Source organism: Sander vitreus, chromosome 16, assembly GCF_031162955.1.
Source record: "Sander vitreus isolate 19-12246 chromosome 16, sanVit1, whole genome shotgun sequence".
NCBI lineage: Eukaryota > Metazoa > Chordata > Actinopteri > Perciformes > Percidae > Sander > Sander vitreus.
The window spans coordinates 12,529,354-12,555,271 of record NC_135870.1 but is presented as its reverse complement, the minus strand read 5'-3'; the positions used below and the strand labels follow the sequence as shown (position 1 = coordinate 12,555,271).

Sequence of the window (25,918 nt, the reverse complement as noted above, 5' to 3'; positions counted from 1 at the left end):
GGGAGGCGGCCCAGAGAGGACTAATACCACGGACAAACTTGTTCATTAATCTCCAATAGGGTGGCAGCTTTGCAGAAATGCAGTCCCGCAAATTCCCCTTCACCTGCACTTCTACATTAATTCCCCTGAGAATAGCAAAAACATATGAAGGCTTATGTTTCATTTTAGCAGCGTAGTGATAATGGAGTGACATTGTACAGTATGGCTCTGCTGCACCACTGAAAGAAATTGCATTGAAAAAGAATGAACAGTTGAAATATCACTTTTAAAATAGTGCTTTTAGCAGCCTAAAATGTAAGACGGAAATATTTTCTGCAGCTTGGTGATGTCTTTATTCAGCTCAACACTGCAGTAACACATCATTTGAATGTCACTGAAATGTAAAGGAGGAATTGTCCGTTTGTCATGAACATTTTAAGTAATTACACCTTTTACAATTGCAACACCATGCACTGGTAGGACATACTTGACATTTAAAAGCTTAATTGCCCTCCTTACATTTAAATATGAATAACGCAGTCTAAAATCTAAAAGCTTTACAAAGTGCAAATACTCTCTACCCTGAAAAGCTATATATACACACGTCAGTATTTAAATCTTTTCATCCTGTTAATTGGACTCTGTCACATCAGTGCCCTTAAGATCCTCTCAAATTCCCTTTCCTGTATCATCTCACGTTTTCCTCTGCACTTCCCACCATTCTCGCCTTTTGTTCTCTCTCCTTCTCGATTACTGTGCATCTCTCCGTCTCTATTCCCCTTCATGTTTGATCACATCTTCCTTCCACTCTTCAGTACAACAGCCATATAAATTCACAGTGGCAGATGTAGCCATGAGGGAAAATGGGTTTTCTGTTCATCTTCAGACCCTACAAATCCCTGCTGCTTTAGTCCTAAGTGACTTCACGGGGAGGAGAGTGGCTGGAAACCCCATAATTCCACTCTTGTCTGCGGTATAGGTTTACTTCCATCTGTGATTATTTTCATTACTTCACATTCTTTTTTTCCTCAATAGTACTCCCATTTCCCATCTGAATCACGTTGTGTGTTATTTATTCATTTTGCCTTTTTTTCCATTAGCCTTCTCCTTTAAATTCCCTGTGTTTTTCCTGTCGTGCCTGCTTTTTACCTTTCATTTTCTATCAACCCATTCTCCCTTTTCCGCTCTACTGTGGATCATGTTGCCTCTTTTCTTTCATCATTCCCTGCCAGGCTCACTTGCAACGGTTTTATCCCTTATCACTTACTTTTCATCCTTAGTCTTTTACAGATTTAATGTAGAATTTGGCGACAAGCATCTGCACTGAATTATTCAACACTTTTGGTAATCTTTTTTTCAGCAGACATAATACCAGGAAATTCCTCAGATTAAGCCATTACCTCGGTTTAGCCACGACAGCCATCTTAAAACTATAGAAGGAGGACAGCAGCAGGTTTTATACTTTTTGTTGGTGCATATAATAACAACCAGTGATAGCCAGAATGACATGGGTGGAGGGCGCAACCTCAGAATGAATCGGAAAGTGGTGGAGAAAGCTATGAAAGTCTGAGTTATAACGGAAGAAAATAGATTTTTATAAATACTCAATGTTGCTGCTACTGGGGCATGTTTAATTGTACTTTACATTATTCTAGTGTTTACTGCATTTCATAAAAGCTCTGCATAAAAATAAAATCTCCTGATGCTGTTTTTGGACTTGGTGTGAAAAAATCAATACCATACATTAGCAAATATGAGCATAATGCATTCTAGTATTCTATTTTTTTTCTCCCACTTTAAAACACATTAGAGTAAAATACCCACCACTATGTGAAAGCAATTGACAGGATATGTTCAGATGGCTGCTTAGACAACAATGCAATGTATTTAATATGGCTTCAATAAAATGACTTTTTTTTGGTTTTTTAGAAACACAATGTGTTTAAATAACGGCGAAATAAATAAATAAGTTCCCAACAACATTCTTTGGAAAGGTTAACAAGGTTGTTGCCCGTTGAGATTCAAACACACACCTCAAGATCATGCTCTGCTAGCTGCCCACTAGCTAACGGTCAGTTGCGGTTTTATATGATAGAAGAGGTTAGCTAGTCACGCCCAATCACATTTGATTGGATAAAGTTATGCTTTAGATTTTAAGCTGAGTCATCAAATTATTTTATATCTCATAGGAAAAGAAAAGAGAGGGTTTTTGTTTACAAATTAGGGTCGCACGATACGAGAAAAATATCTAATTGCCATTATTTTGACTAACATTGTGATTGCATTATTCTATTCTATTCAATATTGGAGGGAATGGAGGCAATCATTTTTGTATTGTAATTCTCATTTCATTGAAAAACATTAACATGATTATAGAGTGATTTTTGCGAGGATCTGTACCAAACAAAGATTTGTTTGGTACAAACAAATCTGCACTAGTCCATTTTGTGATTTTGATTAAATTGTGCAGCCCTAACAAAAACTGAAAGACAGTTTATTAAAGTAATCTTAAGGTCAAGTCACAAATGTGCAAATGAACAGTAGACTAAATATCCCTATAGGCACAGTAGAGTAATTCATGAGTGACAGGGCAGCTTTTCATTTTCAGGGTCACATAGGCCCAATCCCAATCTCCACACTCACAGACATTGAGGCGCGTTCCAGGTGAGTCTTTCCAGGGTTTAGGGCTGTCCCACTGTCAAATCGTCATGTGCTTGAGGGCTCTCTCACAAACATTTTGCGCCCTTCATGCACACTTTCTGTAAGTCCACATTTCTGCACATTTTGCCTGAGGGAATTACCCACAGTTCATAGCGTTGTGACGTGAAAACACGGGGTTACTAGGGAAAGCCCAGGAGCGTTAAATTAATAAAAAAGGGAAAAAGGTAAACAAGAAGGACAGACAGTCAATTTCACTTTTTTTAAGGGGCTGTACCCGAAATACTAAAAAAACAACAGGCTGGGATTGCCTCTACATGGCTCTCAGAGAACTTCCCTCAGAGACCATTCCCAAATACGTAAAATACAAACGTTTTTCCATGGCCACATGCACTTACATGCACGTGCGGCTGGACCGGCTATCAAAACAAAGAACAGAGAAGATCCGATTTCAACACACACAGAGGGAGTGTGACTTAATTCTTTGCTCAGGACGCCATTACTCCACTATATCTTTACTTAGCAAATATTTCTTTGTTGCTATATTAATGTTCTGAATGTCGAGTGCAGCCCCTTTAAGCAGTAGAAAGTAAAGAGGTTAAGAAACCCACAGCAAAACCTCATTAGACTTGATCAATGAACTTGATTGAAGCGAATGTGAATTAAAGATATTCAATCATTGATTAACTAATTGCAGAGAGCCCCTAAAGGTAGGTGTGTTAATGAAAGAAACAGCGACATGCAAGGTTGGGGCTTACCATACAATGCTGGCATAAGTGAGAAATGTTACATTTCAGCTGTCAGTCTGTAAAAAGTCACAACAGACCATGAGGTCTCTACTATAAAAAAAAAAATATATATATATATATATATATATATATATTTGCACAAGCTATTTCCAGTGCAATTTCCTATTTAGTATTGACCTTATTTGTTTTCCTAAATGATGAAAACAATATGATATTCACTTTTAAATGACTTCTATTCAAGCAAAGCGGCTGTCTGCAGGATATATAGTAAACATTTACTTTAGCAACATCTTGCAAAGATGTAGCAACATCTTGAGTGTATTTGTGTCATTGTTATGCTCTGATAGTTTCTCTGCTGTTGTGTCTAATATCTGCAATGTGACTCTAATTCTGATGGCATTTCTTCTGTTGACAGAAATAGCACTGTCACCATGGATCGCTCAGATGTGTCACCTCGCTTTGGCCCATTCATAGAAAAAAGCATATGTCTAGGCAGACACTTTGCTCCATTTCGTATACAAAACAGAAGTGCAACATTATTTGTAAATATCATAATTTGTCGCATAAATGCAAAATTGTTTATCTGGTTATTCACCACTGACATGACATTTCTTGATGTATACTGAAAATGCACATAACACACACACAGTATGAGGCCTGAGTGGAAAGTGGTTATAAAGATCCAAACACACAAATTGTATTCACTTAATTGATGAAAGCAAGACAACAAGGAAGTTTGATGATCAATGATTTTGATCAATTCTTAGTTCAATACATACAGTAGCTCCTGTGGAGCCTCGAGATGTTGAAATTTGGATTTGTATATGCACTTTGGCACAAGTCCCTTATGATTCTAATAAGCGTCTTTATGCATTAAAACAACACAAATCAGAGCCAACACATCCAACACATGCTCTGTGGTTTAGCTACCATCTGTGCACACTGAAGTCTGCGGCTCAATGAACCCTAGAAAACATCCACTTTCTGCTCCAAGGGAAGATCGGATATAGCAATATAGCAATCTTTAGGATATTGTTTCGAGCAAACGCTAAAGTGAAAAGTCACATGCTGAATTTTCTGTCAAACAGAAACTAATAGCAGATTACATGCATGTATTACCACAAAAATCCACAGATGACATTGCCTAGAAGCATTGGATATGCATGCAAGCTAGCACAGCCAAATGCACACAGCTGTACACAGTCATATATACATACTGTGTGTCAGGGAAAAACAGAACAGAACAACCGGCAGAACAACATCCGTTAGCTCTCTTTTTTTCTTCCTGTCACCATTTTTTATTTGTCAACCTCGCACTCTTTGTTTACACTGCCCCCCACCCACCCTTGGTGTTATATTGGTTTCGCCCTTCCCTCTCTCCCAGCAGGAAGTTAAAAGTGACATGTGCCCTAGCATCTGCTCTCCATTCTCTCTGTCCAACTAGAGGTGAATGACAAGACTTGGCTCTCTGGTTAATGTTTCCACTCAGCTAATTCCCCTTGGAGAAACCATGCCTGTCCATTACCTGGACACACAGAGAAATAGCTACTGGTCTCAGATACATAATACAGACACTGTGTAGCCAGACTGGTATTAGCGTAATCCAAGGTTCAGACTACACAATATGTTTGTCACTGTGTCAGATTAGGCGATTATAGAGCCATACATTCTTGCCCAGTCCCTCCAGGATTTCGCGGCCTTTTTCTGAGATTGTTGCAACCCAAAATGCCTGATTTTGCGAGAGCTTTTGTAAAAAAATTGTGATAAAAGTTGCGATGTCTTTTGCATGTTTGTTGCAATGAAGTTGCGGGAGACAGTGAAAGTTGCAAGTTCTTTTTTATAGTTTTATATGTTATAGTTTATAGTATAGTATAAAAAGGAAACTTGTTTCGGGGAGACTAAAACTACTCTGGGCTGAGTTTTCCTAGTAACCTTAACAACAAGGCTCAGGATGCTGCAAATGTTGGTATAATATGAAAATGGCTGGTGGATTTAAGAGAAAAAAGAATAATTTATTGAATTAATCAAATTTGAACATATGTGTCAGTGGCTTGTTGATCTTTACATTGTTAGTTAATTTCCTAACCTGGCCTGGGACACACATTCATACGGTTCGATAAAGTACTTATTGGACTTTAACTTAGCATTGCACTTACAATAACGAGCGTAGCTGTACTCAATTTAGGTCATCCTGTACGTCTCATCTCCGGTGTTTCCTGCATCCACCGTGTGTGTTTGTGTGTGCGCGCGCCAATAACTGTATGAGCAGCAGCCGCCGACTTTAGAGTGAAAAAACGTTACAGCGTACATTGATGTTAAAATGTATACAGGTTGGCAGGGCGGTCTGAAATTTTTTGCCCTAGTTGCGGGAAACTCCGGTTATTGGTCAAAATTGCGAGTCGCACCAAAGTCACGGTGATTGGTTGAATTTGCGTGAATTGGCGCGATCGCATCATCGTGAAATCCTGGAGGGACTGCTTGCCGTGACTTGGCCGAGAGACCTGACAAACTACACGTTGGTCCATGACCAATCATAGTTTGCCATTTCTCAAGACCTGCGTGATGGCATCGGTAAGGAGGTGCTATAGGGACTGACTTCCGAAGAACACACAAATACTGGTGTCCGAAGCAATGTGTGTGACACCGGCTGTCTTGTATTTAGAAAAGCCAAAAAAAAAAAAGTGGCCTTTCCTCTGTTTCCCAGTTCCAACAAGCAGCACCAACAACATAATTCCCCTATGCTTCGCCCGACGCCCAATGTCTGTCAGCTTGGGCTATAATCAGGCTGATATGGTGTGGTCTGAACCGGGTATAACAGGATCTGGTTTTTAAAGGTGGTAGACTGGGCAGAAATCTTGATTCATTCCTAAGGGTGTCACCGAAATTAAGTCACAATCTCGAATTTTGAATAAAAAAAATGGAATCGGCGATGCTGTCACGACCCCAAAAAAAAAAAAACACACGTGTAGCCTGCTCTGAGGTAGTCCATTTCCTGATTGATTCTACCACCACTCCAGTGGAGGCGCTAATGAGCTAGATTACTACACACACAGTAGCAGAAGAAGACCAGCTACACACAACGAAGCATACACTGATCGCACTCAGCTTGAGCGAAGCGCTGCCGGCACGAATGAGGTAAAAAAAACAGGAGTGAGTCGGTTCATTCTCCTGGTTCAGTGACACTACTCGGGTTAATTAACCGGCTCTTCGGTCAGTTCGTCAACACTAGTGTTGAAGTGCTGCGAGTCAGTCAACCTCCTCTAATTTAGCTACAGCCAGTCAAAAGATAGCATGGCAACTGCAGATGCAGGAGACCCATTGACAGAACTTGAACCCCCTCCTCTTTCACTGAAGTCGCCGGTGTGGAAGTATTTTGGATTTCCAGTGAGTTATGTTGACAACGTTCGCGTTGTCGACAAAAAAGCCACAGTTTGCAAGCTCTGCTATGTGCGTGTACCATATTTTCTCACTGGCAGCACGACTAACATGCCAGTTAATCTGTGTGGTATATATTCAACTGTTCGGAAATAGTTTGTTAAGACACTTAATTGTTCAGAGAAGACTATGGACATGGCTGTTTTATTGTTTTTTGTTTGTTTTGTTGTGAACTTGAATGTCATCTTCTGTGAAGAAGACTGCAGTTACAAAAGAGAAACTAGATGGCAGGCTATAGCTATAAGTTATTGGTACATTATGTTGTTAATAAATCTTTTAAATTTTACAATGTAGTGTGGTACATTGCGAACAAAGGTCAGATATTATATTGCATAAAAGTCTAGTCTAAAAATGGCATAGCAACATGTGCTTTAGAATCAAACCGTGAGCTTAGAATTGAAAATGTAATTGAGTATTGTAATTGTAGAATTGTAATCGAGGAGTCGGAGAATCGTGACACCCCTATTCATTCCGTTTTAATTTACATAGAAAACAGGTTCAGCTGCATGGCTCTCACTTCCTCTGTCAGAGTGAGTATCAGTGGTGGTTTTGATGTACAACAATATCTACAAACACTAAACCAGATCATTTGTCATCTCCCCTCCAATACTGCTACTTTGAATCAACACTGTGCTCAGCAGAGTTTGTTTGGTTGTTGACTAATGTTACATAGAAAGGGACCTGTTTTCAAAAGGTCTAAACAAAAATATGTGTTAAATCTCAGTAAGGAAACATTTTTTGATGGAAATGAAATAATCTATTCTGAAGTGACTGAAAATCGTTTTAAAAAGTCCACAGCCCTGGCTATGTAAATCACTAGAGAAATTACACTGACGAAAAGTCCGTACCTAATCATAAAATCTGATTACACTGTGATTGAAAACTGAATGAAAATCTCCCACAGCTTAACTGGAAAGCACCAGGTCGACCTTTCCATTTTGTCCCTCTCACCATGGGAACTAATACATGTTTCCATCATCCTCTCCCCATCCCCTTTTCATCACCTTGAGTCCTATCCGTTCATTACTCCACTTCTCTATCCTCCCATTTTATATGCCACGATGCTCTATCCCACACAGGGAAACGATTTGAAGGCAGATAATGCTGTCTTGAGCCCTGGCCTTGTGAATTATAACAGAGAATTAGGGCTGATTTGCTGGTGTGGTGCACCCGCCCACCCAATACCTCTCTCCCAGGCTTTTTCTAGCTTTAGCCCATGCCCTACACCTACCACTTTCCTCTCTCAGTCAGGGTCTCTAAGCTCGAGGCATGTACAGAAGGATAAAGTATGCATCCATACCAAATGACATATTTGTTCTGTTCAGTTCTTTATACATATGTAACACTTGCAGAAAAGTTATTTTTTTAAAAAGGTAGTCTTTTTAGTTTGTCTTTATAGACTATGCCATTTATTTACTGTAGCCATTGCCTAACATCAAAGAAAGCACTATACGTTTCAATGCCCGATTTTGTACAACCACAACCATACCCACTGTGCCATTGCAAACCATTATTGTAAAATGTAAACACTTTAGTTGATTTCTTAACATCAGACGCTTAAATGCATGTTGCTTTCTATTGTCTGTATGTTATAACATGGTACAAACGTGTTTTGTCTTGCTGGCTGGTTGTCAGTGATAACACTTTTAACTGGTAACACAGACTATAATTGTAACTATGTCCTATTTGTTTTAGTCAGGAACATAATGGGAACCTTCCTGACCAAACATGATTTGCATTGATGATAAAAAATGGTATCCTCCAGCATTGGGTCCTCTAGTATAGTAAATGTTACTGTTATATATATATATATATACACACACACACACACACACACACACACACACACACACACACACACACACATAAACTGAATTCTGAAAGCATAATAGCAATTAAAGTGGTTCTGTTCCATTGAGAGGAAAAAGGGACCTCTGCATTTTGTCTCATCTAACGATGGGAAAACATCAGTATTTACTAAAATCTAAAGGGGCATTCAGTTAAACATTTTCCATTATACCACCCAATAGACATTTCAAAAGTATAATCATACATGAATTTGTTTTGGCCTTCCTTATGAATAAAACAGTTATCTTTCGTTTCAGTTCCCCCATTCTGTTTGATTTCCGGATGCATTCATTTAAAGATAAATTAGGCTTTTAAAAAAAGAAAAAAGATTTAGATTTATAAATGAAGGCCTTTGACTGAATATTTTTCACACATTACAAGCAAAATAATTACAGAGGAGACCATACGTAATTTGTCCATGAGTTTTATTTGATGTATTTACTTCATGAATAGTTGGGGGAAACAATTTAAATAATAAAAATAGGCAACTGAATAGTGGAAAAAAATTAAGTATAGATGACTGAATGCATCAGTACCCATGAGGGAATCCCTTAAGGAAAAACATTTTGCATTTCAAAACCACACACACACATGCTGAAAAAAATGGTTCTGCACTTTAGATAATGGCTAGCATTTGTTTTTCACCCACCATTGTAATGAAGCCTGGATATATTTCTCAGTATAATGACATCCCATGATGCTCGCTGTTTGCATGGTAACCAAATATAATTGCCTGATGACCATGCACCGGTGCTTGCTCATTACTTTGGCAAATTAGTACTGCTGGAAAAGACGAGACTGCAATGCCCCCACAGCCTAACACCAACCCATCCACACTACATCATGGCTCTTTCAGTCACTTTTATAAGAGATAAATTATATATTTACACTGAGACTGAGGCAATGTAAGCCAACTGTAAGCACACTTGCCTGCCTCTGTGACATTTCAGAGAAAGACGTGATTAGAAAAGTAATGCCAATATTTGCAGTGGTGTCACATGGGGCCAATACAGGCTTGCTACAGCTGTTGATAGCAAGGCAATAAGAGGGCCTGGACAATGAGGCCCTTGGGGTGACTGTGATTGAGAAAAAGGAAGGGCTGAGTGGTGAAAAGGGCTTTTGTAAAGATACAGGCATCAGAGTGTAGATAATGGTGCATACTTGTAAAAAGCAGCATGTGGGAAAATAATTGTGGACACACATACACAGTCATTTTGTTTTCCCTTATGCTTGGAGGGCCATATTTAAAAAAAGAAATGTTTCAAGGCTTACAAGGATTACACAGATTGTTATTTTTGCTGTGCAGTCAGGAGCAATTGTGTGGTATTTAACAGAATACAGAATACACATCTATCTATAAATTGCAGGAACGTCTGTCTGTCTGTGTATGTGTTATGCACATCTCTCTCAAACCGTTAGTCCGATGGATTTGAAACTTGACAGGTGTCTTGCTACGGACACAGGTAAGTGCAGTGCCAAGTTTGACATTGTTTGGATTAGAAATGCAAAATATATCGTTAAATATCGGTAAAAGAAGCACACTGACTGAGCACTAAACCTGTTTGAGTCGTGACTCACTCGGATGTTTGACCGAACTCTTTAAATGAACTCATAAGTCGCGACAGCGCAGGACCAGAGACAGAGAGGGTCGAAGAAAGCGGCGGTGCTTTGGCAACTAAAATGGGAAATACACCTCAGAAAACAAAAGCCAGACACCATATAGTATTAAGTTGCTGTGAGCTATAGCCTACATTCACCACTTCCAAACAGAGGCAAAATATAAAGTAGGCCTAATCTCGGAGATTATTCCTTCACAGCGCTGTGCAATGTGAGAAAATCTCAGAGGTGAACCGGGTAGACACGGCAGTTTTCATTAGACTCACCCTGGGTTAATTAAGTCTAATGCTAACTAATAACATTACCGTCGCCAAAATACCCCCACGAATCAAATCACCTACTTCAACATTAACTGTCAAGCCACTAAATCTCTCTCTCAATCTCACTCACTCTCTCTCTCTCCCTCTCTCCCTCCCTCCCTCCCTCCACACACACACACACACACACACACACACACACACACACACACACACACACACGTGGGTAGCGCGCTGCCATGAGTCCATGACGCTAATGTCTGATTACTCCACATTGTCATTGTGATATTTTGTGATTACATTCTGATTCTGCAATGTTCCCAGTCAGGTAAATCAGTAAGTTAGTAGTAGGGTATACAGGGGAGTTGCATTTGAAGTGGTTTGGGGTCCTTCTGTAAGTAATTTTGGGGTACAATTTGGTTTTGATGAATTCTATAAGCAGCAATACCACAGGCCAAGCAATTGGCCCGTTCCAAACAGGCACATTTTCAACGGGCACTGCACTAGTAAGACTAACACTGGGAAATGAATGACATTTCTCTCTGCTAGAAAAAGAAATAGCCTTGCCATGGAAGCTGGCGGGTGCAATGGAGATATGTGTGATTATAGGTGTTTTTATGTGTGCTTGTGCTTGTGTACCTCCATCAGAGGCAGCTGGGGCCTCAGCCTTTGTTATATTCCCTGTCATTTAGCTTGAAGTGAGGCCTTTATTTGTATCTCCAGCTGTTGGCCAAGTGTTACCACAACAGCTTGGGAGAGCAGACCTGTCAGTGAGCGCCAGCAGCTGAAGGGGAAGGTAGTCTTTGTTCATTCATGCCAGATGCAATCAACCCCCCCCGCTCTCCCCATCCCTGGTCATTTCCATGCTCCTGATATCACAGCAATGTCTCCTCTCTTCACTGGCAGCTCCACACCACATATTTCATGTTAAACATGTATACAGTACAATGACGCTACTGACACTCACTGTCACCCAGGCCCAGGGTTAAAAAATAGACGTCTGTAGTGAGCATGTCAGTTTGTCTTCCAATCAGGCTTGGGAGGAAGGTAAAAGAAATATAAATACACGGTTCTGCAGCGACAACATGTAATGGATATAGATTGCTTTGTAAATAAATGCTAATAGATAACACAGGTATGAATAACTTGTCCAAGCCCAATTCAAATAGCACAGATGTTCCCAATTGGTGCCTGAGTCATTAATGGCTCCTAGCAAAACACATCTGCTATCATTAGGGCTAAAGGGAGGGAAAACACAACTCACAAGACTTTAATCACTGTGCTTCAAGGGGCCATTAAAAGAACAGCAAGAATTGGGATGAATCAATAGTGAGAGATAGAAGCAGATGAAGGGATACAAAAAAAAAATATTTGTCTGCCAGCTTGTTAGTTTGGCAGAGCTTGGTGGTGCTATCTTTAGAGTTCATAGAGGTTAATGACATATGCAGGTCTAATTCCCAGCAGTAAACATCTGTGAAGTGATGTATTAACATTAAAGATGTGTCTTAACTGAACATACTCATTTGCTAGCAATGATTGACCCCTGGGTTAAAACACAAAATGTCTAGCTGATTAATGCTTGCATAGTTTCAACCTGGTATTGTACATGAGAGAGCCAGGGAATGGCTCTGAGAAAAGCCCAAACAAACAGTAGGTGAAATAAGGGAAATATAAGAAAATATGGGAATAAATACTACAATATATAGAATGCTGATTACCATGACAAAAAGAGCTAAATAACTCCAGTGCTTGTTCCCACTCTACAGTACAACTATACAAAGGATTGAGCTGTAAACAGACATGTTTATGTGTTTCAAAGTAAAAAAAAACAAAAAAAAAACAATAACCATTTTACAATCAGGAATAATTATCACATTAACATCCCGAATGGTTTGATTTGACAGTCATAATATAGAAAAAAACGATTATTATTATTATTATTATTATTATTATTATTATTATATTGCATAATAAATATTGAAATAAGCTGTCAGGTCAATTTTAGGACAACATCAGGCTTATTGTATCTGGTTTTTAGTGCAAGATTGTATTTTCCGTCAATTACAGGAATGCAATTTGCAGATAGTTTCAAAGTTCCTAGTGGCTGCAACTAGGTATTTTTTAAAGAGACCATATTACTGATTGTTCTGTTTAATGGTGTTCAAATCTAGTTTCCAAAAATGGTTTCATTTTAATTTTTCCTAATCAATACATGTATTAAACAGGCTTTATTTTAATCCATCCATCCACCCACCCACACTAACAGATTTCTACAAATAAAAGAATAATATATGCCATTTCATGTACAGTGAGCCATGTTTTTAAATGGATATGTAAAATGCTTAGGCAAGATAGTAAAACTATTTTATAAACATCTTTATCTAAATCCCCTCTCCACACTTATGCAACCAATTATGCACATGTGCAAATCAGCTATTTATAATGACAATATGCAATCATATCAATCAAGAATCTACATGCACACGAGCAGTCAAAAGTGCATGCATGAACAGTTATTTAATAATCCTCTCCCTTCAGGACCACACTTTTCTTTTGTTCCCCGAACTCCTGGTCTCCATCGGTAACTGTTACCCAGGCAACAGAACAGACAGAGAGAAGGCGAATGAATGGGCAGAATAAAAAAGAGAAAACAACAAAGATGGGGGGATGCAGCCACTTCTACCTGAGTTTTGTCTCTATTAATAGCATCCTTCTATTTTTCACTAGCACAGCAACTGGAAGTCTAAAAAAATATAATTTGCTTCGGTCATGACACTCGACCAGCCAAACAAGTGCACTATTACAATGGTTTGTGTTTTCAAGCACACTTACTGTGCATGTGAAAGAGTGACAACCGAATTGTATATGTGGTGCACATCAGTATGTCTGTACACATTAGTGACTGTTAATGTTCTACAAAGACACATTTAAGGACTTCGGGTTATGGCGAGCTGCTAGGCAGACGTGTGACAGAAAGCTCCCGTGTAATCTTCATAAAATAGCAAAGAGGTAGCCTCAAGGAATTAGTGAACAGTTACTATTTTGTCTCCAAACTCAAGGAAAAGAAAATGCCTACGAGACCGCCAGCCAAACCCTGAAAAACCACTACTAAACCACCAGGTAGCCCCAGCTCTGCCGAGCTAGCAAGCTCCAATGGCCAAATTCTCGATGCCATCCACACAATGAAGGAAGGAATTTGTGTAATTTTAGCGCTATTCAGGGAGTACAGGGTGAGCTGAAGGCACTGACCGGCCGAATGACCGAAGCAGAAGACAGAATTAGCACCAGTGAGGACGATGTAGCCTCTTTGAAAACACAGACCGCTTCCATGAAAGCAGCTATGGAAGGGTTAGTGCTTAAAATTGATGATTTGGAGAACAGAGCCCGCCACTCGAATCTACGCTTGGTGGGTTTGCCCGAGTCAACAGAGGGAAGTGATATGTGCGCTTTTCTGGAAAAGTGGATTCCTGACGTGCTTGGTGAACACAGCTTTCCTGGGCCAGTCCTAATCGAGAGAGCACACCAACGTGGCAGAATTAACAACAATGGTGGAAATCAAAAAATGACTGGGCGAACCAGAGTGGTGGTAATGAAGTTCCTAAACTACGCAGATAAGGTACGAGTCATGAAAGCTGCCAGAATCAGCGGGAAGATACTTGTGGACGGTAAGAATGTGATGTTCTTTCCCGACATTTCTGCTGACCTGCTCAAGCGGAGAAAAGTTTTTGACTCTTCAAAGAAAGAACTGGCCTTCCTCTCTATCTGCGACCTATGTTACGGAATAATCCATCCTGCTACACTTCTGGTAACGATCAAAGGAAAACGGCATACGTTCGATACAGCAGCAGAAGCGGAGGCGTTTATGCGGGACCTGAAGGCTGACACTTGGGACGCAGAGGCAAGGGAGACAGCAGTGATCAATGATTAGTAATGTGCGTAATGCGGTCGCACTACAGGTAATCTGCAAACTTTGACCTGTCAGGACTGTTTAAAGACTGTTTTTTGAGACTGAAAATTTACACTGCACAGTAGGCTACCTCTTACTGCAATAGGGTATATGTTCACTTTTGGGGTTTGTGGGGAGCTCTGTCATGGTCGCTTGGCATGCTGTTCCTCATCATGTGGATGTGGCTGGACCGGCGTGGCTCCATAGTTGGGCTCTGTTTTGGGGCCGATTGGAAGTGTGAACTAGGGGAGGGGTGTATGTATTTTGTTTGGGGAAATGCACTCTGTTATGTTCATATTGTTCTAAGGCACATCTTTTTATTTTTATTTTTCTTTGTTAGGTTTTATTTCTGTTTAACACTCAACTCCTGCCCGCATATAAGCTACACATTATCATACCATGTCTGAACTTCAGTTAATTTCTTGGAATGTAAGAGGTTTAAACAAACTTGTCAAGCTAAAGCAGGTTATGAATAGGATTAAACAACTAAAAGCTAAAATAGTCTTTCTCCAAGAGACGCACTTAACGTCTGAAGATGTAGTGAAAGTGAGGAGGATATGGCCAGGTCGTGTTTTTTCGTCCTCATTCAGTTCTCACTCACGTGGGGTGATTACTCTAATACATGATTCTTTACCATTTCATCTCATTAATGTTGATGAAGATCGGTTTGGTAGAAACCTTATTATTCAGAGTGAAATTCTTTCAGTTAGGCTAAATCTTGTTAATTTATATAGTCCCAATGGTGACAATCCCTCCTTTTTCCAAAATCAGTTTTTGTCCCTGGCTGATTTGTCTGGCAATTTCATCATAGGTGGAGATTTTAATTGCACTCTCCAATCTGACATAGATAGATCCACGGGGTTAGATTCCTCCTACACTCAAACAAGAAAGGAATTGTTGCAATCTATTAAAGAACTTAGTTGATGTATGGAGAAAATACCACCCTGATAAGTTAACTTTTTTCATGTTATTCTGCTACCTGTCAGACATTCTCCAGAATTGACTACTTTTTGGTCTCCGCGCCTCTGGTATCCATGATTTCAAAAAGCAGGTATGACAGCATCATAATTTCAGACCATGAACCAGTTTCAGTTAGTTTGAACATGCCACAATCTTTGAATTAAGATTAACGTATTAAGCAGTCGGTAACTAAAAGAGCAATTCAGACAGAAGATGGTTTGGAACTAGTGACCCAAGGATAATTAATAAAGACTGTTTTGCAATGGCATGTGCAAGAAACCTACCATAAATGAACTGACCTATATTCATATTTACTTTTTTAGATGAGTCAACACCGTACAGGAAACCTGCCGGTAGCCCAGAGCTGGATGGGTCTATTGTAACGCAAGCTCGGCCTGCCACTTCTTGGGACCCAGTTGAAGGTACAGTGGCTTTGAATTTTCCATTTCCAATTAAATACAATTTCATGACAAGGAACTTGAGAGTAACATAACTTTTTTTGTTGTTGTAAACAACAGACCTCATCACACAGAGGGAGGTGACTCATTACACAGAGGGAGACCATGGAGCCATGGAGTCGGAAATGAGAGGTAAGAAGACTCACTTAAGTTGTTCACATATGCAAGTTTATAATGTATAACAACTAAAACTAACACCATTCATTTTTCCATAGCCGTGAGGACATCCATTGCCCGCCTGACACAGCGGATGGATGCATTTGAGGAGAAGATGGATGAGCTGCTCATGCTGTTAAGGACCTCCCAGTCCCCTCCCTCTGCTCCAGGCGAGGACATGTTGGTGTCGCCCTGCTCGACAGTCACCGAGCTGGAGGAGTTTGACCGGAGTCCCGGTCAACCGGAGAGGAGGATAAAAATGGTGAATAAGTGCCCTAAGATTAACACTATATAATTGCATAAATTCAAATATCATCATAACAGAACTGACTTCTCTTACAAAATGAGATTGTACAAGCTCTCCACTTTGTTCCACATGTATAATTTGTATTTCTATATGTTTTACAGCAACTTTTCCTGACAACCCTTGGAGGTCCGACCACAGGTACTGCACTTTGACGCATGCTCCGGCGAGTGGCAACTAATAACGTGCTGAAAGAGTATAGCCTGCAGGGAAGAAAGGCAAAGAAGGCCTTCCAGGACCTGACTATATGCAGGGTTATAACAGGCAGGTGTTATTTTACTGTTCACAGTATTATGCTTAGCTTGGCTGATAAGAGGTTTTAATTTGACTTGTAACTTTGCTTCATTTTGACTTCTACTCTAGCGGCCTCCCAGAAGAACTTCCCCACACTGACTGCAGCAGACGTGGAGGACTTGATCGGGCAAGAAGTTTGCCCCACACAGACAGTAAATTGAAATGCTTCTATATGATGTGAAAAACAGAGTTGTTAGTAAGGCAATTAGTCTTGCTTTTGTCAACGTGTTGATTCTTAGTATGACATATCAAACTTTTGTTTCTTTCTTTTTAGGCCAGCTGAGAAGGACTATAAGCCAAACCATAGAGCTCTATTTTTTATTTATTTTTTTATATTTTTTCCATCCATCTTGCAGCTTGTATTGTTTTATTAAAACAATTGTATTTGTTAATATGCTAATATATAATAATTAATTACATTATCATTCCAATATGCATCTTTGCACACTACATTTGCACTACATTTCCACTCTACATCCCACTCCATTGTTTTTTTTTTCTTATTTGTATCTGATTGTTATATTATTTTTTTAGGCCTTTTATATTTTATGTATTTTGTTAATTTTATATTAAAGTTTTGAATCCCATCAAGTTTGCCTGTTGCCTGTTCATTCATTCCTGCCAATATATAATAATTCATTCCTGCTCATGCACAGACAGTTTAAACTAATAATACAATTGGTACCACAGTCGTTAGTTATTTAAAGGTTAGGGCAATGTAAAAAATCACGTTAGGGGAACGTTCTCTAAAGGTTGCAACGTTCTGGGAACGTTCTGAGAACGGTCGATGTAAACAAAAACTAATGTTCCCTAAACGCCAGGAAAACTTTCCATGGGAACCAAAAACTAACCTTCAGGGAACGTTCCCGCAAACAAAAAGGAACATTCCCAGAACGTTCTGGGAAGCAAAAATTGTTACCTGGGATTAACCCATGCTTCCTCCCGCTTTTGGTGTTCCTGCGTATTTACTAACCAGCAGCTGTCAGGTCGCCGGTGAAAGCCCTCCTGTAGTGTTCTCTGTCCTGCTGTTGTCTGCTGTCTGCTGTCATGCTGCCTGGCCCTGTATCCATACATCCATGCCCGTAACGTTACCGGGGTTAGCTTCTGTTTCGGGGACTGGGGACTTTGCGTTCTCCTTTACCTTGTTAAGGTAAGCTAGGTTAGCCTCCTAGCTTGTTTGCGCTTCTCAAATGTACTTTCAAATTCGTGGGATTTTTCTCTGTAATAAATTGACCACATATTTTACCACCTTCCACTGCAAGGCGCTTTTATCTGACACAGTTATAATCAAATAGGACTGCCGATTTCTTCCGACTTTCGGTACCGCTATGATGCCAGGCGAGAGGCACGGAGCCACGGACATGTGTTCAATTTGACGTGGAATGTCGGAATTTCTGGATTCCCAGTCGGAAACTATACATGTCTAAGGGAAATGTCATGGTCGGAGAGATATAACGTTATTTGCTCTATGAAAGATCGACATTTACTCGATAATTTTATTTTATTTTAGTTTTGCAAACAGACATTACAGTAGTAGTTATCGTTTTTTTGTAATGCCTCGTTTTTATTTTTAATTCAGTTAACGACAATGTTTTTTCCCACCTAGTTTTCGTTATTTCGTTTGTTTTCGTTAACGATTATAACCTTGCTACTGACAAATAACAAATAACTTTGATACATTGTCAGATAAGGTTACACAACTTATAAATAGATGGACAAATTTACCAATTACTATGATTGGGTGAATAAATATCTTAAAAATGTCAATTTAAATTTAAATTTTTGTATCTTTTCCAATCCATTCCACTTGCCCCGCCCCGTCTGGCACACCTGGGAGAAACTCCTATATTATTTCAATTCTCCCCGATTTTTGGTAATAACGACTTCCGACCTGGTAGAGCAGACGCAGGCTTTAAAATCTGGGCTTCTCAAGGTATGGCTAAGGTAGCTGACCTCTATAATGAAAACGTGACTCTCATGTAATTTGAAGAACTTAAATTGAAATATGGGATTCCCTCAAAACATTATTTTAAATATCTGCAACTTAGAAGTTTCAGCCTGTCCAAACAGTGCAATAGTTTGAAACTTCCTCCCCGATCCACTCTGGAAGACTACACTCTAAAGTTCTTACATTCTAGGGGACAGGTTTCATTACTGTTCAATTTGTTTGTAAGTACGGTAGTAAGTCTAAAGAGTCCTCACAAAACTTTCTACAAGCGTGGAGAACAGACTTGCAGGAGAATATTACAGATGAGGAATGGTCAAAGGCATGTTCTTTAGCTCAAACCCAATCCATAAATACTAATTCCAAACTATTGCAATATAATTGGATAAGTAGACTATACGTAACCCCAGTTAAGTTGCACCGCTTTAATTCTAACATACCAGATACCTGCGTCAAATGTAATGACCAAAAAGGAACTTTATTTCATTGTATGTGGGAGTGTCCACAGATACTCCCATTCTGGAGGAAGGTGTTGGACCTGGCAAGCCAGATCACTGGCAAGGAGGTGCCCCTTAGCCCTAAATTATGCTTATTAAATCTCTACCCAGATAGCTTTATAACCTCTAACAAAGTTAGGTCTCTATTGAATATTAGTTTTTTTAGAAGCCAAACGATGCATTGCTTGCTCATGGAAATCGGACACATCTTGTGGCATATCGCAATGGTTGAGGGGAATGACTTTTTACTTAGCTCTAGAGAAGATAAGTTACACAACAAAAAATAAGCTTCACAAGTTTTGGAAACTTTGGAGCATTTTCTTCAATTTTCTTGAGAATAGCAGTATGGATGTGGATGATCGGAGTGATAACTAGCTGGACCAAGCTTTTTTTTTTGTCTAAATAAGATAACATTCTCTTAATGCCTGTAATGTGCCATCTGTACTATACAGTGTTGAGATAAACAACGGCGATATGTTTTTCGTGTAAGCATACACCTATGGATGTACAGATTTATGACTGTGGATTCTACAGCTATTACATTTTATCCTTGGTCTCTTTTCTGTTTTATGTTATGTGCCTTGCTGTACTGTTTTTGTCTGTAAAATGTATACAAATTTCAATAAATACATGTTTAAAAAAAGAAAAAGACATTTAAAAGCATAATTGTTACTATTGAAACAGTATCACAAGCATAAAGCACCATAAAAAGTCACACACAACTTTTCTTTTACAGTATGCATATGTAGATATAGGCAAATTGCATCTTCCCACACCCAACTCAAACTCCCACATAGTTATTATGATGTTAATTTCTGAATGTTTAAGCTGTGTATGAACTGTGGTATTAAATACATTATATATGTTTTAACCAATTCATTTAATCTACAGTAAATATAATTCAACCAAACCAACCAAAGAACGTTCCATGGGTTGATATCCACCGACCAGCTAAGGCCATTCTGTGAGAAATTTCTGTTCCCGGTGTCTGCATGACCCCCCCACAGTCCAAAGACATACAAATTGATGATTCAGAAACTCTGATTACCCCTACAGTAAGTGTGAATATGTGTGTAATTTGTGCTCGTCTGTCTATGTGTGTCAGCTCTGTAAAAGATGGTTTTGTTAAAGTGCTTGCTGAGATAGGTTCCATCCCCCTACAACCATGAGCACAATACGTAGTTTAAAAAAATGGATGAATGGATACACAACACAAGGGGAGTGATCCCAAATAATCATGCAGAAAGGGAGAGCGCACATGCATCCATGCATGCACACCCACATATACAGTTCAACTGCATATCATGTTGCAAAGGCACATCTGTGTGCATAATTACACAAACTAGTCTACACAAAGTTTAACAACACAACCAGAGAAACCCCTAAGCTCACATTATCACCTACTTTTTTATCACTTGATGTGAGTTGAGCAAAGTTGAATGTCCAATAGTTAAATGTGCACTGTAATAACAAACAGTGCCACTAATGTGGGGTTAGGGTTATAAGGCCAATAAGATTAACAATAAAATATTTGATATGCAAAAGCAGAGCCACAGAGGCAGTTTCAGAAGTTCTGACCCTGAAGTTTAAGTTCAACCTGTGCCACCTTTAAGCAAGAAAAGTAATGACAGCAGCGGTTTTAAACTACATACACCATATCTTCTGGTGTGGAAAATAGTAGCTGCTGCACAGTTAATTAGTTAATTAGTAGCTAGTTAGTTAAACAAGCAAAAGAAACAAATGAAACTGCAGCTTTAACATGGCCTGCAGGTGGTGCCACAGACAGCAGCTACAGTATTACTCTCTTCGCCAAGAGGAAGCAACATGTCTACAGTGCATGGGCCTGCCATGCCTACGCAATTTCCTTTCCTATAGGTGGTGCAGGATGGCATGTATGGAGCTGGTCTTACAATGTCTGAACAGCTTCACTTGTGCAGAATATGCAGCCTGCTAAATAGGAACAAGTGTGTCGGTGCATACTGAGTAACAAACCAATTCCATGACATGCTGTTCATCTAAAATGCAGATGGATATGAATCAATGTGCAGTGGGTTACCACCAAATCATAAGCAAATAAGCACATTATGAATGTAAACATTTTTTGTGAAACAGAGAAAGAGTGTGTATGCAGATGATTCTATGGAGTTGTGTCCAAATTAATTCATATTGTATGACATAATTCATTACAAAGCCAAATAATCAAGAATCGATCCCTTCTCTGCTACACTCATGTCACAACCAAAGCCTGGACCCAAGCCATCATGACAGTGGCACAGTCCTTGAAGCAGCACCACAGCACCTGACCATGTGTTTAGTGCCCTGATAAAATCTGGGAACTGAACAGCTATGAATGAGAACATGTGGGAAACATGCCAGAAAGCTTCCGTGAAGAGTGGCTTGTACTATTCACTCCCCTATGGATACAAGTAGGAGACAGAGCCAGGGTTGAACACATAAAGAACACCTTGGCCTACTGCATACGCATATGGTGTAACTCGCTGGAGAAGATTATGAATAGTGGTCCGTAACAAAGCTCCTGTCCTCCTTATGGACTAATTAAAGGAAATTACACTTTTTATACTCGCCCCAAGTGTACTAATGACCTCATATCCATGCTCAGAGTGAGGGGAAAATACCTGCAAAGAGTTATATCTTCATTACTTTTAAAAAAGTATAAATTAAAATAACTATAATAATTAAAGCTGCATGCAGCGTTGGACGGGCCCTCGTGCCTCTGTGCGCATCGGGGTTACTGGCGGACAGCGCTCCTTGCAACCGTGCATTTGCGCAGCACTCAGACACTGCAAATCGTCACCAATGAAAAGGGAACTCCCTGCTGAGTTCAATGATACCTCACACAAGACTCTACGTCATACAGTTCATTAGCTCTGAAAGGGGGCGTGGCCAAAGCATAGGGGTCGAGGAAAACTGTTACCAATAAAAAAGGAAGTCTCTGCTGAGTTCATTGATACCTCACACAAGACTCTACCTTAAATGGTTCAAATGTTATGAAAGGGGGTGTGGCATGAATAAGTGGGCATGGTTACAGTATAGGGGCGGCTCACTATCACATGTAGCCCAAGTTTCATGTAAATCGGATGATGTTTGTCATATAAGGCTGATTTCCTGTTTCCAGCGGGGGGCGCTATGACCAAAAGTCAATTGTGGCCTAAAAATGTCCTCAAGCCTGGACTCCTGTCAGTGAGAAATTTTGGCCAAATTGTACAGTGTACACTAAAGTTACAACAACTTCTTCGTTCATCGATAAATGCTTTTAATAACTTTTCATCGTTAAGGTCTTTAGATGACAGAAGAAATTTGAAGTCGATCTGATGAAATCTTTAGGAGGAGTTTGTTAAAGTATAGCACCTTGACTTTTAGGCCTACTTCCTGTTGCCACTAGGGGGCGCTATGTAAATATCGGCCTTTATATGTCCTCAGGGTTGGACTCTTATGAATCCTGAAAAGTTTCGAGCCAATTGGACAATGTACACTCAAGTTACACCCACTTCCTGTTTCGATGGCGAAACGCACAAAATGGCTGCCCCGCCACAGCCATGCCCTATGACGAAAAGTTTTTCTTTTAATAACTTTTCATCTTTAACGTCTTAAGATGGCTCTGACCAAATTGTAAGTTGATCGGATGAAATCTCTAGGAGGAGTCCATTAAAGTACGACGTGGAAATGGCCAAAATCGCACTAATTTCGAACTTTCAATTCAAAATGGCGGACTTCCTGTAGGGTTTAGGGTATGGCTCCAATGACATTTTTTGTACGTCCTGACATGCTTCATATGTGTACCAAGTTTCATTAGTCTACGTTAAACATACTGCAGGGGCTCGATTTTTCTTTACTTTGTAGGGGGGCACTAGCGAGCCATTTTTGTGCGCCTATTCCCGAAACCCTTAAAATACGTACATTTTCACCAGACTTGATGCAAAAAGCAATTTTGGTGAGTTTTTGAGTATGTTAAGCCCCTGTGTGGGAGTTATAGGGCCAAACGCGTTTTTTCTGCTATAGTGCCACCTAGTGGTAGAAGTGGGTCAATTGTTGCGCCTGAGGTCCTTGCGGAGTTTCGGACCAGTCCTGAAAATGGCAACCCCCCACCATGTACGGTTTAGGCTGTAGTCGGAGTTTTAGGCAGAGAAGAAAAATAATGGATGATTAATCCATTAAACAATAGGGTTCCACAGCCCTGCTGTGCGAACGGCGTAGCTCTTGCTACCGCCGGTTTTTGCAGACTCGGGCTTGGACCCCTAATAAAAAATAATCAATATGGATATGCTGGACTTTTGTGCTGCTTATGGATGTTCGAACGAAAGAAAAACAGCAAGGGATAACATTTCACAAGTGAGAATGTGTTTTATGTAGGGCTGTCAGCATTAACGCGTTAATCGCGATGCGATTAAGGGCCGACGCGATGCGATGAATTTTTTTTAATCGCATTAATCGGATGCCGGCAATTATTAATTTATTTTACACTTCACTCGGCTTTGCGTCATGCCTAACAGGCTACTATTTTTACCCTTTGCAGCACCGTTACTTATCATCAAGCTGCCACTTCCTCGTGATACATCCTGCTGCTGCAGGCTGCAGGCATGATGGAGAAAGACAGCAGCAATGAAATCCTGAATGGCGCTTTTTATTTTCCAAAACACCTGAACGGCTCGTAGACAAGTCAAAAGTCATATGCACATTGTGTAAAGCCAAATTAAAATATCAAGCTTGAGCTACCACCTACGGAGCTAAGCATAGTAGTACAGTTAACGTGATGCTACCCGCTAGCATGCTACCCACTCAGGCAAAGCACTGGAGAGTGCTACTTGCCGACCTGTGGATGAAACCAAATGCCAAAAAATGACTACAGTTCTTGCGAAACAGGTGGCAACTAACTGCAGACCTGTCAGCATCGTAGAGGACTCGGATCTTAAAGACGTACTACAGTAGTTTCCACGGATACACAGCCTGTACGACATGGAGAAAGCAGCCCAACTGGAACAGCTGCAAAGTGCTGCAAACGCTGTCTCATTAACCGGTGATCACTGGACGTCAGTGAGTAATCAACATTATTTAGGAGTTACTAAACACTATATTGACTCTAGTAAGGATAGGGATTTTTTTGTTTCTTAGTTAGGTCCTTGAAGGAATTGTGCAATAATGACAGATTCACACATTTTTCTTTTGTTTACAGTAAATAAATAATTACAAATCTTAAAATCATGTTCATAAAGTAACTTTCTTTGCATTCATTTGATTCCCAATCAAGATACACTGGTAAAAATTGCTTTTGATTGTTAATATGTACTTAAAAACTGTTCTGAAATGCAAAATAATAGAATTACAATAAACCACATAATAAAGCCCTAAAGAAAATCTACGTTAAAGTAGTTTATTTATGTTCTTTTTCCGTTATAACTGATTGTCAAACTGCACAATAATAAAACGTTCTGGGGCATTCATGTTTCACAAAGAGTTTAACCTGAGCCAGACCGACAACAAAGATAGAAATCATATTACATCCATACAGGGATAGTAGTATACAGCTGTTAAAAGATAATACAATAAATAACACACTGGTATCGGATCGGTACTCGGTATCGGCCGATACACAAGTTCAGGTATCAGAATCGGTATCGGGAAGCAAAAAATGGCATCGGACCATCTCTAGTTTTATGATATATATGCTGCCTTCGACCTGCAATCTGAGCTCCAGTGGGAGCAGGAGGCGGAGAGTTCCGTGGCCGGCGGCAGCGTCTCTTCCCCCGGGCAGGAACACAGTTTGCCTCGCTGCTGCAGATGGGACCGGCCAAAGACACAGTGGTGATCGGGAGGATCTTCCACGTAGTCCAGGACGACCTGTACCTTGATTTCGGCGGAAAGTTCCATTACCTTTGCCGTGGCCGGCGGACGGAGAGGAGCTATTGCGGGTCAGCAGAGTCCATCTGCGGCTGCAGGATCTGGTGCTCATTGCCTGCTTCCTGGGAGCCAAAACCGACACCAAGCAGCTGGAGGCCCAGGCCGTACTGCTGGGCCCGCTGGAGGGAAGGGAAGCCTGGGAGAACCAGTACCAGGATTGAGCGGAGCGGACTGTTACAGCCTGCTGAAGTTTAAATCACAGGTTTCCTAAAGGGAGTCTGGCCTGCTGGGACTGTGAACAACGAAACATGACCGGGGGACTGGCGCAGCAGCGAGGCGAAGCTGTGTTCCTGCCCGGGGGATGCTTGCTCGCTTACACCCTTGTATATATCTATGCCCCCTTGGAATGAACTCGAGATCTCGAGTTTCAAAGTCGAGATCTCAAATTTTCTCGATATTTTTTTTCCCTCCATGTGACTTCTTGTTCCTCCATAAACACAAACTCGAGATCTCGAGTTTGAAAGTCGAGATCTCGAGTTTGAAAGTCGAGATCTCGAGTTTGAAAGTCGAGATCTCGAGTTTAGTGTTTTCCCCCAGTACGTTTTTTCTTTTTCTTCTCCTCCATGTCACCGCCGGGGCTCCGTAGTGCAGCAGACATTAAAGTGCTCATATTATGCTCATTTTCAGGTTTGTAATTGTATTTAGAGCTTGTACCAGAATAGGCTTATGTGGTTTAATTTTCAGAAAACACCATTCATTTGTTGTACTGCACATTGCTGCAGCTCCTCTTTTCACCCTGTGTGTTGAGCTCTCTGTTTTAGCTACAGAGTGAGGCATCTCACTTCTGTACCATCTATGTTGGGAGTCGCACATGTGCAGTAAGTACTGCTAGCTTGTCAGTTGCAGAGCATGAGGGAGTGCCATGCTAGCAGCTAGGCGAGCATTATATCATGTGTTAC

The 25,918-nt window shown here is 40.2% G+C and overlaps 1 protein-coding gene and 1 pseudogene across 1 annotated transcript in view; one reads left to right on the top strand and one right to left on the bottom strand.

Annotated features, from left to right (window-relative positions):
- The window catches only part of astn2 (astrotactin 2), a 314,654-nt gene that overhangs the window by 215,612 nt on the left and 73,124 nt on the right, over positions 1-25,918 (bottom strand). The window lies entirely within an intron of this gene.
- LOC144531625 (small ribosomal subunit protein bS1m-like) lies at positions 16,526-25,180 on the top strand (annotated as a pseudogene).